This window comes from Pantherophis guttatus, chromosome 7 (assembly GCF_059756535.1).
Source record: "Pantherophis guttatus breed Tessera chromosome 7, ASM5975653v1, whole genome shotgun sequence".
NCBI lineage: Eukaryota > Metazoa > Chordata > Lepidosauria > Squamata > Colubridae > Pantherophis > Pantherophis guttatus.
Genome location: NC_142069.1, coordinates 39,263,730 through 39,281,673, shown reverse-complemented (window position 1 = coordinate 39,281,673; position 17,944 = coordinate 39,263,730). Strand labels below are relative to the sequence as shown.

Sequence of the window (17,944 nt, the reverse complement as noted above, 5' to 3'; positions counted from 1 at the left end):
ATCTCTAATAATGACGGCTGTGGCTGGAAGGGCTTTTTATCAGGTTCGCCTGATTCACCAGTTGTATCCCTTTTTGGATTGGGACTCATTAAATACGGTCACTCATGCCCTCATCACTTCCCGGCTGGACTACTGCAATGCTCTCTATATGGGGCTCCCCTTGAGGAGCACCCAGAGGCTCCAGCTGGTCCAGAATGCGGCCATGCGGGTGGTTATGGGAGCGACGTGCTCCCATGTGACCCCCCTCCTGCGCGAGCTGCACTGGCTCCCGGTGGTCTTCTGGGTGCGCTTCAAGGTTTTGGTTACCACCTTTAGAGCGCTCCATGGCTTAGGACCGGGGTATTTACGAGACCACCTTCTGCCACCAGTAGCCTCTCACTGATCAGTACGCTCCCATAGAGAGGGGCTTCTCAGGGTGCTGTCGGTCAAACAGTGTCGACTGGCGGCCCCCAGGGGGAGAGCCTTCTCTGTGGGGGCACCCGCCATCTGGAACGAGCTCCCCACGGAGATACGGAGGATCCCGGATCTGCGCACTTTCTGCCGTGCCCTCAAAACATTCCTATTTCAGCAGGCTGGCCTGGCCTAACTTTTCTTTTAAACTGTTTTTTAAATTTTAAATTTGTCTTATAAATTGGGGTGTTTTAAATTTGTTTTCTGGGCCAAATTATTTAATTGTATTTTAAATTGGTTTTTTAACATTTGTATTATATGTATTTTATCTTTTGGCTGTTCACCACCCTGAGTCCTTTAGGAGTAGGGCGGTATATAAATTCAATAAATAATAATAATAATCTCCTAGATTTGATTCTATGATTTCAGGTGTTTTACCTTACCAACAATTTGTGGCTTCTAAGTCGTTTTGTAAAGAGAACCTCTCAGTTTTGTAGTGCTGCTGCAGTTCTAGCTTTCTATACATTCATTCACAGGTATTATTTATTTTTCCTACGGTTGATTTTTTAAAAATTTGATTTGATTATGTGCCATCATGTCATTTTCAACTTCTAGCAACCACATAGATTTTCTCTGTGAAGATCAGTCCCAAACCTGTTCTTTCAGTTCTCCCAAAGGTGAATGCATCACCATCAGGGGTGAAATGCTCTGAAGTCTGCTACTGGTTCGCTTCGCTACTGGTCTGCTTCGCGCGCGCATGCATGGTGCTCACCAAACACATGCTTTGCATGCAGGCGCACCGCAGGCGCTACTGCGCAGCACTGAAAAAGGAGGATTAAGAAGTCTTTTCTGAGTCTGCAAAGGTAAGTAGAACAGCAGGGGGGAAACAGCTGTACCGTGCAATTTAGATTTCCTAGAAAACAGGATTTCCTGCTTTCTGGAGAATATAAATTGTGCGGCACAGCTGATCGTCGCACAGCTGATCATTGGAAATACCTGTTCGCCCAAACCTATAGCATTTTTTTCTACCGGTTCGGGTGAACTGGTCTGAACCGGTAGCATTTCATCCCTGATCACCACTGAAAAATGAGCCAATACACCTTGCTGTTAATAGTTTTTTTTTATTCCAGGTCAATCTGACTATATCTACCAAGTGCCTTTTTGCTATCTCAGTACTGAGTACTTTAAAAAACTAGAAAGTGCATATTGCTTTTGGATAAGCTGTGGAAACTATTATGAGATACCATCAGGCTATAGTTTTCTATATGAGGACCTTGGGCCTATGTACTTGAAACTGCACATAGTTCATGAAAGAGTAAAGCACCATGTAGCCAGGTTTTTGTGCTGCAAAATTTCTAGGGTTCCATTAAAATGTAGAGTATTGTTTAGGTAATTATATGAACAGAAAGAACTTCAGGCAACAAGCAAAGTCAATGCGGAAGCCAGATTCACTTAACATTATTAACTTAGCAACTGTAATGATTCACGTAACAACTGTGGCAAGAAAGGTTATAAAATGGGGCAAAGCTCACTTAACAAATGTTTCATTTAGCAAATATCTGTTTGATTTACAAAGATTTGTTTAAGAACCACAGCAGAAAAGGTTGTAAAATAGGATGCGACTCACTTAATGACTGCAACACTTAGCGATGGACATTCCAATCCCAGTTGTGATTGCAAATTGAGAGCTCCCAGTATTAAATTTTATACAATTAATTCTCAATGTACCAGAAGTATAAGGCCTCACACATACTTGTACACCAGTTCATATGTAGAATACAACCCTGTATGTAGACTTCAGAATAGTCGAGGGCTATCTGTATGATAAATTGCACTTTCCAGATCGTTAAATGCCCAGAACTGTCCATGCCACTGCATTCTGGTCATGTCATAGCTTCTGAACACTCTTCAAAAACACCTTCATGTAGGGTAAAGGATAGTAATCCATACAGGAAATGATTAATGCAAGTGTTATTAAGAATAGGGTTTTTCTAATACAGAAAATGGCACAATTGGCTCACAAATGGAACCTGTGCAAAGGCTCTCCTGACAGCAGCTGCCATCTGCTTTCTGAGCAGGAGTTGAGTCAAGAGGATGCCCTCTCCCTCTTCCCACCAACTGAACACCAGCTCTGTCTGGGTAAGTGCTAAAACTTTAGCACTTAAACTAAAAACAAAAAAATGTCTGGATCCAGGGGGAACCAGCTCCCCCACAGCCACTTGGTCCTGTTACAATTGAGCTGAAGCCTGTTCTCTCCCAGCCTTGCCCCCACAGTCTCCAGACAATGGGAAAGCGTCCGGCAACGTCATTTGGTTGACATGGGACAACCAAATATAAGGTTGGTTATCATCAGCATATCATGCCAATCAGGTGGTATTCATTTATTTTTGCTACCGGTTCGCAAATGTGAGTGTGCGTGTGTGCAGGGACTTCCGCGCATGCGCAAATAATCAAAAAAAGGACGTGATGACATCCGGGTGGGTTGGTGGAGCCTCCTGCAGCCGCTGCTACCAGTTTGCCCGAGCCGGATAGAACCGGCTGAATACCACCGATGCCAATGGATGAGTGTGCCCAGGGGTTGAATGCAGATGTTAATATGTCTTCAAGAACCTTTTTAAAAAGACATTGCTCAGTTTAATAATGTGTAGAGGTGGGGCTTTTTTCTTAAGAGTTCAGAAGTATCTTTATTGGTGGGAGAAATTCAATCAGGAAGTCAACTTGTAATTATTAGAAATGGGAAAGAATATTTGGCAGTTGACAGCACAATCATAATGTCATTCATTCTTGGCTGGCCCATAGCAAGTCACGCAGCTGTGCCAATTTATACTCACTGAAAGTTGCAATATGCACATACTGTCACACATTATAAGACAACATTCATGACTTTTCCATTTCCTGGTGACTCTCAATTGATATTACTAATTCCCCCCTTCTCTCAATATTCAGAACCTAGAGGGAGAGGTATTAGCGTTTTGTCATGTATAACTGGTCTGATTTTATTTGTTCAGCTGGGTGTGTTGACTTCAAGGAGATCTGAATGAGATCAGTTGAGAGGTTTATAACTTCACCCTATTGTTAGCAGATTGTTCAGAGCAGTGAACTGGACATGGCTGAATATCTTTTTAATCACAGGAAAGTCTTCATAATTTGTACAAACAATGCTGTGAGGCAGTGTCTTTGAGAATGTCCTTGGCCAGCAATTCATAACTTTGTTCATTCAATAGCCACATTTCAACAATCCAGAGGCCTCGTTAGTAAAGCCAATGAGTAGCCAATGGGTAGAGCCAAGAACAGACAGGGCAAGGATTTATATTCAGTGTAAACAATGTAACATCAGTTTATTTCTGTAACATTAAAAAGTGTAATTGGCAGCTATTTTTGAATGGGAGAATCCAAGATGTGGAGATGGCTGTGGCTCTGACAGATTGGGCACCTTTTGCTACACTAAATTATTTCTGAAAGCACAAATAGTACTATTCACTTATTTTGGTATAACGATCTTTGCCATTAAAGAACAATTGATGTAACTAACTTAAATGTGAAAATATATTGTAAATAATACCCAAGATTATAAAATCAAATGACTCAGTTGGCTTATCTTTTTGCTTGCTTTGATTTGGAATTATCCTATAAAAATCTGGAGCATTAACTTGATTAGTTATATAAAAACATTTTAAATAAAGTGATAAAATAGGGCACGGGAAAGTAGGAAAAATACCCCATTTAAATCTATTCACTGAAGAAATTTGCTGAATTTTCTTAAAGTACGTGAATGGAAGACCAGAATTACTGTTATTGTTATGGCATTGATGGTGGAATGTTGGTTTTTTGAGATTGAAGAGATTACTTTGAAATAGGTCAAGATGCATGACTTGAATATCAGGGACATTTAAATAGTTATCTGGGTGGCAGTTGTAATCATCATCTAATAAAAACAACACAAAACAATCTGATTAACTTCAGTGGCAGTATTAAACTGTGAGCTTATTGTCTTTCATTGAAAAGTTTGCTGAATTGCAGCTAATAATCATAGTTTTCTTGTTTTGGCTCCTGAACACTTGTACCCAGGCTGGGAAATGCTGAAGTTCTCAATGATATAATAACTATAAATGGAGCAGATGGAAGCTTTGTCACATTATATTAAGCAGTGGTTTATTTAATAATGGTTTCTTGAATGAAGCACAATTGATTAGGTTTACACATGGTGAGCTGTAAATCTTGTATATATACTGCCGTGGCTGGATTCACATACAAAGCCAGATCTTTTTATGGCTAAATGTGATATGTAAAGTCAACCACAGATTCCCTAAGGTATTTTGTAATATAGATAGTAGACATTCCTTCCACAGCAGTATAACTGTTGTCATGACCAGTCATGCTCCAAAAAATTTCTTGCTGGCTTTATTATCCAATTATCTTTTAATGTTATATACATTTAGTGCAGGGGTGGGTTCTACTTACCTTTACTACTGGTTTGCAACGGGGCCGCGTGCGCGTGCTTGCTTCGCTTGCACATGCTCTTCTGTGCATGCACAGAACACATGCACATTCTGATGATGTCGGGGTCGGTGGGCGGAGCCTCCTGTCGGTTTTACTACTGGTTCTATAGAACCTGTGCGAACCAGGGGCAACCCACCACTGATTTAGTGGCTTCCTCTTGTTAGATCATTATTCATGCAGATCTATTAAGGTTTGCCATACATCTTAAAAGTAAAATGTGCTAAAACTCCTTCAGCAAGAGAAACCTATTGGGTAGAACAGAAAAATTGTTGAAGGGGCAGTCACATCATTTTTACAAAATATTAATTCATGAGCTGCTGAAAATATTTGAAAATGATCACTCCCAATAAGACAAGAACTTTGAAAACAGGATGAAAAGACACTCCAAAATAAGACGGGCATCTCTCTGAGCTTTAAAGGGAAAACATCCACTGGGTAATAAAATGGCATGTACTGTAAACAGGAAAAGAACTCTTAACCTAGTGAGAGTCCTTGAAGGTGAAAAGGCTGTGAAGAGATAAGGAAATGGGGAAAAATGCTTCTATTGATCGTTCTGTCAAAACCTGGCAAAGTGAATCTTGTTGAGAGGCATCTGTACTTTTCAGCATAAAGGCATCTGTGCTTAGTGAAAGCTAACTCAAAATCAACTAGAGACAAATGAGGAAATACATAGTTCTAATTGGTTCCTGTATGTGAAATGTCAACATTCGTTAAATCCAAAGAATCTGGAATGTAAAGCATCATTTTGCATGCAGAAAACCCTAGATTCAATGTTCTTGCTTTCCAGCATGACTGGGAATTTCTTGAGTGAAACCAGGAAAAATTACTGTTGATATAGAACTGAGGCAGAAAATGATCAAAGTCTACTGCTAAATAGCTGGGTGTTTTGTAGTAGATTGCTATGGGCATTCCAAATCATTTTGATTTTTTTAAAAAAAATACAATTTGTTTCAGGTTATTTTCGACATGCTCCGTAGTTTCACCACTAGTTTCCCACATTTTTAAAATAGTAGCATAAATGGGATGCAGTGACAAAATCCATTAATTTAGTAATTTGCCCCATATTGAGACCCTGAATAGATAAGAAATCATCTTTTCATTCCCAAATGCTTTTCTACACAAACCTTTTTAGCTAGTAAATAGTAACCAGGGCCTATAATATTGCCCTTAGAAAAATGGCATCAGCCATCAAATAATTTTCTGATATATGATATCGCTGGTGGAACGCTTGCCTGACTGGGCAAAGCAAACTCCACAGTTTGCAAGTCCTTTTTTGGTAAAATGCCCAAAATACCCTTTTCAAACCATCCAATTTGTGTGCATTCTGAAACTCAACAATAATGTGCTCAAACAGGTTTAACCTGAAACTAATTTAATTAGCCTGATTTTATTAATTTTATTTAGAATTCTGGGTGTATGCTTGACTCCTCCACTTATTTTTCTATTTTCTTCTTTTCAATATACTCCATTTAGATGCTGCAGTGCTGTCTTTCAGGGTTGAAAAGGTGGTTTTGTCCTCTGATCACCAGTTGTTGCTGTTTTTGAAATCCTGTGTGTTTGTTTTTACAAGGAAGAACTTGGAAGTATGAAGATTTGTGTATTTATTTATGGCTGCCTATCTAATATAATGATCCAGAAATAAATAAAAACTGGAATAAAAACAAAACTATCCAGCTCCCACCTCCCCCTGGCTACCAGACCAAACAACCTCCCAGCTCAACCATCATCCTAGTCCAATGCTTGGGAGAGCCAATTCTTCATGATCTTCTAGAAGCCTCAAAGGATAGGGAGACCTTGGATATAAGTGGGAGGCTATTCCAAAGAGCTGGAACGGTGCCTGAAGACGCCCACCCTAACCTAGTAATATATTTGCTTTGATTTATATGCTGCCCTTCTCCGGAGACTCAGGGCGGCTTACAATATGCTAAGCAATAGCCTTCATTCTTTTTGTATATTTATACAAAGTCAGCTTATTGCCCCCACAACCGGGTCCTCAATTTACCTACCTTAGAAAGGATGGAAGGCTGAATGTTGAATGTTGTACATTTAAAAATTGCATTTACAGTTATAGAAGTCTCTAACTCAGTGGGCCCCAACCTTTTGGGCACCAGGGACTGGTTCCATAGAGTTTTTTTCCGCAGACTGGAGGGAGCGTGGTTTCGTGGGCTGCCTGCAGCCCACAGATAGGGCTTTGCTTGTTTGTGCGGCCCAGTTTCTGGCATGCTGAGGACCAGGGGTTGGGAACCCCAGCTTTAATTCACATAAGTGCGCATAAAAATAATAAATAATTAATAGATTCTGGGTAAATGAAAACAATCTCCATCGTTGGCCTAAATTCCAGGAATATTATGTTTGTTCCAAAAAATAAGCCAGTAACCTTCCATCTTTCTCTCCTGATTGCTAGTATTTCTGGTTATTTCCTGCATATTAGGAAACATTCCAATTGTTCCATGGGCAGTAGCACCAATTTCAGCTTTTCTGCTATAAATGCTTGATATGATTCATTTGTGAGTTTCTGGCATGTAACAAAAATGAATCTTAAGCCTTATTTTTCAATTGTAAAAGATGAGAGCCTCTGAGTCTCTTTTATTGTTAAGATGAGAGCGCTAATAGATTTCCAAAAGGATGCTTTAAATGGATTCCAGAGGACTGATGTATTGGCAGAACCTTGATTTGTTTATTTTTTAAAAAGAATATATATTTTTTAATAACAAGAAGATAATATTTTAGAATAATAAGAGAATCTCTTAGAAGAGGAATATTCAGATACCAGCTAGAATTGGCTGGCTTATGATGTTTACAATGTTATAAGAGTAATGGGAGTATGGTCTGAGATTGCAGTGGGATTTATTAAAGAGTCGATAACTTGATCCACACCAAAGCAGAGAATTTTTTGTTAAAAAATCTAAAACTATTTTGATGTATATGTGAAAAATTGCTAAATGTCTATTAACATAAATATGTGTATGTGTGTGTGTGTGTGTGTGTGTGTGTGTGTGTGTGTGTGTGTGTGTTTGGGTATTCGGGTTTTCTCCCGCGTAAAAGTCTCATTCGTCATCTTCAGGCTGGTGTTTCGGCTTCGTGATTCTAGGAGCAATGTGTGATCACAGCTGAACTTCTTCCCTGGTCCAACACCTTAAAGCCACAGGACATGAAATTGACTTTAAAAAGACCAGAACTATCGCCAAAACTGAACACTTTAACAACAGAATAATCAGAGAAGCCATTGAGATAGAAAAACGCCCACAAAGCATGAATAAACGAGATGATACCTCCCGCCTACCAGCCATTTGGAAACCCACCCTTATTGACAAATGAGTCCCTAACGCAAAGAATGACACCAGACCCACACTCACAAAAACCACACAGGATGTCACCACCACACATCCACGCAAAAAGCAAACCCACACCGATGAGGCACGACCACAAACCAGAAGCCAGACCACAGCTGCATCATTAGCCACTTTAAACCCCTCCAATCCATACATGAAGCAAACTGACATCCACCATGAAGATGTGGCACGACCACGAACACGAAGCCAAACAACAGCAATGCAGCTCACCAGCTCAAATCCCCCTGCAACTCAGACTATCCCGAGCACAAGCCCCCACCCAAACAGAACACACCCCCACCCAATCAGAGCACAGCCAACCCCCCCATCCAATCAGAGCACAGCCAAACCCCCAACCAATCAGAACATACCTCCACCCAATCAGAACACAGCCAAGCTCCCACCCAATCAGTTCACACCCCCACTGGCAATTAAAAGGAAGAAACAGCTGTGACCACACATTGCTCCTAGAAGCACGAAGCCAAAAACACCAGCCTGAAGATGATGAGACTTCGTTGAAACGTCGCCAAGACACTTCCAATTTTACGTGGGAGAAAACCCGAATAACCAAAGACCTACATATATATTATATCTTCATAATATCTTCCAATTTCAACAAAACCTTTTAAAAATGCTTTTATCTGAGAACCTTGAATTAACAATCTTGAAATTTACAGCACAGATTATATATTGATAGTTTGCAGAATAGTTTAGAGAAACAGCAAGGAAAAATATTTTAGAGTGTTCTTAATGAGACCATAACGATCAGAGCAAAAAGATCTAGTGGTCAGTTAACAGTTGTAATTTTTCCATCTTGCTGATTTGTCTTTAAGATGGAAATCCATTTTCATTCCATCTAACTACTTTAAATATGTACAGACAGAATATTTTTCCAATACCACTTTCTTGTGTTAGAAGCATCATGCATTCCATTAAGTGAGATTTCTGTTAGGTAGCAATGGGGATGGTTTTCAGTACAACATATGCACCAGTGTTAGGTAGAAAAAAACACTGCAACTTCCCCTCCCAGTCATTATTCAAAAAATGAAGATAATTTCAGAGAGCTTCACATGGGGAATGGGTTGTATTCTTGCATTGATGCCATTGCAAGCTAGCCAAGAGATGCATATGGATATCCTCTTATATCTTTTCCATAGTTCTCTGTGGCCTCCCACAGTTAACTTATAGACCACTGATGGCTAACCTTTTCCAGACTGAGTGCCTAATGTGCATGCGCGTGCGCCCGAACCTCCAAAATGCAATGCTTGTGCCCCCTGCACATGTGCCCCCCATGTGCATGTGCCCCCTGCACATGCGTGCATGCCTCCATGCGCCCCACCCTCCGCACATGCACAACAGAGACCCGAAGACCAGCTGGCCGGTGGGGTGTGTGTGTAAATGCGCAGCGGAGCTGAACTGGGGTGATGGCTTGTGTGCCATCAGAGAGGGCGCTGTGTGCCACCGCTGGCACACGTGCCATAGGTTCGCCCTCACGATTACAGACTATAAAATTTTACTACTTTGCTTTTTTGAGCAGTGGAGTGAGAGATTTTCTTTTTCTTCTACAGCAGAGGAAGAATCAGAGCTACTTAAAAGGGGAAAATTCTGGTGAGGTCATTTCAGTTGTCACACTGTTTGAACATTATACAAAGTGTTATAGTGACTTTTTTTGCAAATAGCAAGTAGTCATTTGACATTTATCTAAAGAAATTTAGAGAACATCTAGATCAGAACAGTCACATTGACTCAAGGGAAGATAAACTATCCATAATAGGAAAAAATGTTTTTTTTAAGGGGTTAAATTAATATTACAACTGCTCTTTTCTTTGTGCTAAAAACACAATAGTGAAAATTTATTAATTTTCTCTAGAGTCCACAGAGTGGTTTAGTTAACAATCTGGGCTACTAAATAGGAGAACCATTATCTTAAACAAGTTTACTCAAAAATAGTCCCCAACAATTAAAGTAGATAGACTGAAATACAAAAGAATTCATTAGAATAATCCTACCCTTTTCACCTTAATGCTTTTAAGAGATGGCTGTGTTTATGATTCTGGTTGTTTGCTTCTTATACGTTTCTAGTCTTACACTATCTTTCTCAAAATGGGACAGCTATGCACAATCCTCAAAATATTAAATGTTAGCCCAATGTCTATTCTTGTACATTTGATATTATTCACTTAAACCATAAATAGAATTACCAGTTACATATTTATGGCTGTAATTTTTTTAAAAATGCAGCTTGCTTTATGACCTGTAACATTTTTAGGGGTATAATTTGTCCCAAGATTTTAGTTCTTTCATTTGAATTTTTTAAAAGCAATTTTCTATGAAGCACTGGTTCAGATATTTTCACTTTGGACTACGTAATACCAGCACCAATTTCTAAACAGATATTCTTATTTAATCATCAGGCATATTAGTTCTAATATGTTTTTCTCCATTTCCTCCATGTGTGCATGATTGGCTCTCCAAATGTTGAACTAAATTTTGTTGTTCAGTATAAGTCAGTGCTTAGGATTCTGAAATCTCAAAGGGTATATATTTGCAATTTTGATAAGGGAACACATTCCTCTTACTTGTTCTAGCAATACTTGGTATGGGTAGGTGTGTACATATTTAAGGACAATGGCGTTTACACCACAGAAAAGTAACAGAATAGACATGCCATAAAGAATTCTTTGGGGAGAAATTGAGGGGGAGGAGAACGTGTGTCATCATAATAAGATTTTTCTCAATGCCCCTTTGCTACTGTACAAGAAAATGTTAATGAGAAGCTTCTTTTTCAGCAGGAAAACATTTTTTTCCATATACGAAGGACTTGTTGAAACGGTTGTTTCTTTGTGGGCCAAGTTCATTTCTCATGTGGTGGCTTGTAGTCATTCTGTCTGGGGCAACAGACAATTAACAATGGTTAATATTTGAAAGGTACAATATGTTCTGTGTAACCAGGCTGCTCATTTCCTTTTCTTAATAGCTTGATTGCTCTTGCGGGATTCTGAAGATTTTTATTTACCTAATTAGACCACAAGAAACAATGTCATTAATATTCAAACTCTGACACATTTTGAAAGTAGAAACAAAAGTTAAGCCTTAGTAACCTATTAACTGTTCACTTTTTAAAGGTCAAAGTATTTGATTTGAGTATCATAGGAGCATTACATCCTTGACTTCTACAAAATTTAGACAAGTGCACAGCTCAGGGTTAAAGACACCCATGTACCCAATAACACTTTACAAAATACTCTATTCTAATACTTTTAAATAGTAAACTTTGTCCAAAGATCAGTTCCCTAATCTTCTCTTGCAGTGATTTTTAATTGTCTTGAAAATCTCTGGGCAGAGATTTTTGTGTGTGTGTGCGTGTGTGTGTGCAGAATGGAATTCAGAAGATTGTGTCTACTATTAATACAGATGGTTAAGTTATGGTTCTTTATCATGGCTTGCTGTTTTCAAAAGATTTAAGGAGGGTAACCTAAATGTAATTTATTAGAAAAACACAATTTTTAATTTATTTGTACTTTAGGCTTTGCATATTTGGTGATGAAGCCAGTTTGCAGGAGATAGTTCTTTTTGATTTTTTGAATGGGGCTCTTTTAAAATGCAAAATAGGCTCATTGAATATTATTAGAACTTAAGAAACCAGTTTTTTTTTTAAAGCACAAAATTTGAAAAAAAAAATACACAACTAAAGGTCAGCTGCTTTACTGCCAGCATAATATGACATATATCATCAAAAAGAAAAAATATTATCTATTCCTGGTATATTCATTTAGTTTCAGGTAAGACCTGCAAAATCACCAGAATTTATAACACACATAGTATTTTATCATTAATCCATAAACTGTATGAATTTTGATTGATTGATTCATCAATTAAATATACCTAAGTTCTCATGAGGCAAAATAGCACGAAAGAAAAAACATATTCTATTCCACCAGACAGTGCCCATTCCTTTACATGTAGCAGTATTATAATTATTGTTACAAAATGAAGCCCTATAAATAGCAGCCCATGAGATGAAATAATTAAACCCATGAGCTTTTAAATAATTAAAGTAATTGTTTTTGGAGGGCTTTAATGCCAGCAATCTAGGAACAGACTCAAAACAAAATTATAATTATTCTAGTAACTTTTAGATTGAGTTAATTTGGAGTTCATGAAATATTTATAGAAAAATTATACATGGTTCTTTATGTTTAAAGCTCTTGCCTGTCTATGATGATTGAAGGATTATTTAATACAGTATGTCAACATTCTGTATAAGTTTCCCAGTGTACAATAAGGAAAAGAAAAAATTAATAATGCTACTTCAGTAGATCAGACTATGAAGTTTTAAGCAAATAAAAGGTTTTAAGAATTAAATGACAAAATTTAATCGCTTATATAGTCTAGAAGATTCTTGCTAATTAAAATACATTCTCCTAATTGGTACCCTTTTAAGAACAACATAAAAGTATCAGTTTCTGATGAGCAACTGTGGCAAACTGACATCCCTCTAGAACAGGGCTGTCAAACTCCCAGCCCAAGAGCCGGATGCGTCACGCGCTGACTATGCCCATGCCCGGTTTAGCGAAGGGGAAAAAAGTCCCGATATGTCACATGACGCTGCTGTGACGTGAGTTTTAGACACCCCTGCTCTAGAATATAGAGAAAAACTGTTGCTTAATACAGCACTTGAATGTGGGATTCAGGCTACTGAAATCTCTCTGGAAAAAAGGATAGATTTGAAGATTACCCATATGTATTCCGGACAGCTATTTTTTTGTGAGCATGTGGCAGGAATTGCATTTTTGCAGTGTCTTGCAACTGACCGGGAGTTGCAGGATTCCATCATTATTATAGCCACTAATGTTGCCTATATTTGTTGTCTATATAATCATTAAGGGTAAACTTTTTAACACTGTTGATTTTTTTTGGCTGTTTTTAAAGATTGGGAAACTTCAGACTGTCAAGTTTTATTGAAATCACTGGGTGAGTGTTCCTCAAACTTTTAATAAAAGTATAACTGCAAGTTTAAAGACTTGTATTATTTTTTGGAATATACAGCAAAAGGATTAGTTTAGACCAGGGGTGTCAAACTCAATTTCATTGATGGCCATATCAGGGTTGTGTTTGACCTTGAAGGGTGTGGCAAGGGTGAGCATGGCCAGCTCGATGTCACTCATTGAGGCTCCATTTTTGGCCGTGGCACCCCTCTCAGGCTCCATTTTCAGCTGCGACTGTCTCCTGCAGCCCTCTGCCAGTGAAAACAGAGCTCAGGGAGGCCTCTCAGAGCTCCATTTTTGCTGGCAGAGGGCTGAGGAGACCGTCGCAGCCAAAAACAGAGCACAGGAGGGTGAGCTCCCTTTTCACTGGAGGAGGCACCGCATGCTGGTCCTTTGCTGTTTCCAGGGCGGGCCTGCAGATCAGATCTAAGCATCCTGCAGGCCAGATTCGACCCACGGGCCTTGAGCTTGACACTCCTAGTTTAGACCGTGGGTGTCAAACTCGCCGGGTCATGTTGTTGTCACATGATGTTTTGTTGCTTTTTTCCCATTCACGGAGCTCAGTTGTGCGTGGCCTGCAATGATGCATCTGGCCTGTGGGTCGCTAGTTTGACATCCATGGTTTAGACTTTAGAAAGTTTTAAACAGATTAAGAACTCAGACTTGATTCAAGACTTTGAAGTTAACTGAAAGGATACTTTCCCATGGAAAAATGTTTATACTTTGAAAGAACTGAAGACTTTGTAGGGTCTTCAGTTCTTTCAAACGTCTTGTAAGCCGCCCTGAGTCTCCAGAAAAGGGCGGCATATAAATAAATAAATAATAAAAAAAGACACACTACAGGGCACTACAGTGCATTCAGAAAGTATTCAGACCCTCCTTCACTTTTATCACTTTTGTTATGCTGCCTGATTCTTGAATTCATATTTTTCTCACTAATCTACACTCTATACCCCATAAGGACAAAGTAAAAACAGAATTTTAGAAATGTCTGTAAATTTATTAAAAAGAAAACACTGAAATATCACATTCAGGTACAGCACAAGCACCACTCAATGGTTAATTTGCCCAACCTGACTTACTTTGATGCCTCTACTTAAGAAAATTGCTGGTAATAGGAAATCGCTGCCATATGCTTATTCAAAATAATGAATATTTCTTTATTGATATGAGAGAATCTTGTAATAAATAATTGACTTTTTCTCTTCACAGAGACAACCTAATGATTAGGAAGGTAAGCTAATCATAACTGGTAATTAAAAAACTACTGCTGGTAAACTTGAATCAAGAAACATAAATTTGGAAGGAGGGGAAATTGTTGTAAATTTACCTTTTAAAATCTTTTCATGAAGGAAGATATTATTTTTGACTTCTATATCTCAATAATTTAAGTCATATGGGAGTTCCAGGTTAGGAAATGGATTTAGTACAAAGATGTCACTTTCTTGTGGTAATTCTCAAAAAAGTATTGCTAACTATTGTGACTTAATAGGTACCTGCTAGCTGGCAGAATCACAAAAAGTTCAGAAACTTGCTCTGCTCGTTAAAGATTGCCAATTTTATATTTATCACAGAATAACATTTTCATACAGGTTATTGGGAGACGGTGGTTTTGCTAAATTGTATTGTGTTATAGTCTAAACCTAAAAAAGATAGCCCCTAAAACCTTACATATTACCTTCCAGATGTTATCACCAAAAAGAAAATGGATATGTGTACAAGAGTAACTTTATTTACAATAATTTATTATTATTATTATTATTATTATTATTATTATTATTATTATTATTATTATTATTATATATGACAGTTTATATATATTAAAACTATATCAACCATTGTTTATTCCTAATGTTATGCATATTATTCAAATAGCACATATGGTCCTTAACTCAAAAGATGCACTTCACAGGGCCTGGGTACTTACGGGACCGCCTTCTGCCACCAATAGCCTCCCACCAGCCAGTACACTCCCACAGAGAGAGATTCCTCAGGGTGCCGTCAGCCAGGCAATGTCGGCTGGCGACCGCCAGGGGGAGGGCCTTCTCTGTGGCAGCACCTGCCCTCTGGAACGACCTGCCCCCGGAGATACGTAGGATACCAGATCTCTGTGTTTTTCGCCGTGCCCTCAAAATTTTTTTATTTCACCAAGCTGGGCTGGCGTAACCCCCCCACCCCCCTTAGATATTTTAATCGTAACGGATTTTAGTTGTGATGTTTTAAATCTGGGCCAAAATTTGTCTAATTCTTTTAATTAATTTTAAATTTTGTATTGGATGTTTTTATTCTTGGCTGTTCACCGCCCTGAGCCCAGCAGGAGAAGGGCGGTATAAAAATTTAATAAAAAAATAATAAATAATAATAATATAACTGACCTTCTGTAGATTGTACTTGGACTTTGAAGATGGACGTATAACATGAAAAAAATATGAAGAAACCTCCATATTATATTACAAGAAGTGATAACATTTGGAGCCCAATAGCCACTTTACAAAATCCACTATTAAATAAGAGAAAAGGCCATTTTTCTTGCTTTGCATCAGTCACATTATAAAGTGTTTTATTAAAGAATGGAACAAGCCTTTTTTCTTGTTTTGCACTCTAGTGAGCAAATGGTTTTGACAACATTATGCAAAATTTGCAGTTCACTGAGCGGATAATATTGCAACCAGATGTTGATATTACAGATTAAGCTATTGTTGGCTACAGCTCTATATAGCCAATAATAGCTTAGTCTGTAATATTGGTGCAACTTTGGATGGTGGTCATTTTGCTAATCTGAGAGGGGAGGGGGAGTTTATAACTACCTTCCATTCCAAGTATAAATGTGGTAAGATGTACACTCATGTACTACAACAAACTTTCAGTGCAGCGTAATCAAACACATCACTGCGATCTTTAAAATGAAAGAGGGAGGGAGGAATAGGCGTTTGTTTGTTCTACCAAACATGAATTCAGCCACATGGCCTAAAACAGAAATTGAAGACAAACACACAGGAATGTACTGCATACCTTTTATTAGCAGTCAGCTGGACTTTACCGTGTTTCCTCAAAAATAAGACCCTGTCTTATATTTTTTTGAACTCTGAAATAAGCGCTTGGCCTTCTTGCCATGCATGCAAAATCCGATTGGGCTTATTATCAGGGGATGTCTTATTTTGGGGAAAACAGGGTAGGAATAATGTTATGTTTTTGAAGACTACCTATTCCTAACTACATACAAGGCTTCAAAAAACCAAAAATGAAACCTTTACATAGTTTTATGTTTATATTCCAAATGCATAAATATGAAAATAGAAAATATCCAAAAAGACATGTCCAGCAAGGTGAATCAGTTGTGAAGAAATCATTGTCCTCCACTAATTTTTATGATCCATACGAAGACTAGCAGAATGGTCCAAAGTAAATTGAAAGCACTCATCATATTTGTAAACGATGTTCAACATTTAGATGAAATGTTAAGAACAGATCACCCTACAGACACATTTTATAATTTCCTGGTTCCATTTTTAAAAAGTTCCTAATATTAAAAAAAAGGAGAATTTTAAGCAGTTCAAAAACAAAGCATTTAACAGAAGCTGTACATAAATTAGGAGACATTTTCTATCTGCCTTTTCCCTTCATTTTCCCATTCTGTCTCTTAAGTAAGCCTGAGGATGCTCTGAATAATAATATATAGGTATAGATAGGTATATATATTGAAAAATGAGCCCCCATCCTTTTGCAAGACAATCCCTGCAGAGGCTTTCAATGTCATAAATATACTACTTGCAGCAGTCTGTCCCTTTTTGCTGCCTCAAAGAGGATGACAGCTTTAATGTTTTGACAGCAATGTGAGGAACAAAAGTGAACATGAAGCAGCAGGCAGTGGCATATAGCTCAGTTGGAGTTTACTTATTTAAAAATCCCCAGCTTACAGATGCTTTAGCACTTTTTTGAACTCTGTGGAACTTTTTGTGATGCAAATGTTCTCTGAAATAATTGTCTTGTGGTAACATGCTCTATTATGTTGTTTAATGATTCATCTTGCCACCGATCTTGATACTCAATACAGGTGAAACAATAAACACAGTAAAGCTTATCATCAAGAGGCTGGAAAAACTTCAATAGAAATTCGGTAGCATTAATAGAAGCATCAAGCAGTTTCTGAGCTTTGCTGTTTTCTCTGTTCTATCTTTTTAAAAAGAAAGGGATTTCATAGGGATTTGGGAAACAACTGTAACTAGTTAACTTTCCTTTGCAAAATAAAAGCACGAAATATGATCTAGTTATTTATTTTTTTCTCGCTTCTCTGAAATTATTTATATAGCCAGTTTGAATGGATCAGGCAGTAAAAGACGTGTAGCTGCTGATACTTCCTGACTGCTATGGCAGCCAAGGAAATTAGGTTGGTGTGAAGTAGTATATGGAAACAGACAGCAGACTTGAAGATGTTTAGATTTTTAAAACAAAAGAAAAATAAGATTCTGATGAGAAATGACAGCGTTTGGTAAGAAAGGAGCATGAATTACATAGAGCTTTTTTAGGCTTTCTAAACTCTGCTCTTCCTAAATTAAAAAGAAAAGAGATGGCTATCTTAAACGGCTTATATATTATTGTTTCCCAAAACAGCCATTGAGGAGAGGAGCTACGTAAAATGATTTCTATAATGGCTATGGGGCAAATGCGTGAAGGTGCCTCAAGGGCTGGAGAGCAAACCAAGAAGCAAATCACAAATTTGCCTCCTGGAAAATA

The 17,944-nt window shown here is 38.1% G+C and overlaps 1 protein-coding gene across 5 annotated transcripts in view; it reads right to left on the bottom strand.

Moving 5' to 3' along the window:
* Positions 1-5,054: 5,054 nt before the first annotated feature.
* The window catches only part of POC1B (POC1 centriolar protein B), a 49,658-nt gene continuing 36,768 nt past the window's right edge, over positions 5,055-17,944 (bottom strand). The window contains exons 13-14 of one of the 5 annotated variants that reach the window (XM_034403414.3): positions 15,586-15,606; positions 10,043-11,238 (exon numbers count right to left, since the gene is read on the bottom strand). The gene's annotated coding sequence lies outside the window, so the exon portion shown is untranslated. Of the gene's footprint in view, positions 5,136-10,042; positions 11,239-15,585; positions 15,607-17,944 lie in introns of those variants that run through there. The other 4 variants (XM_034403412.3, XM_034403413.2, XM_034403411.2 and 1 more) reach the window with 4 other exon arrangements.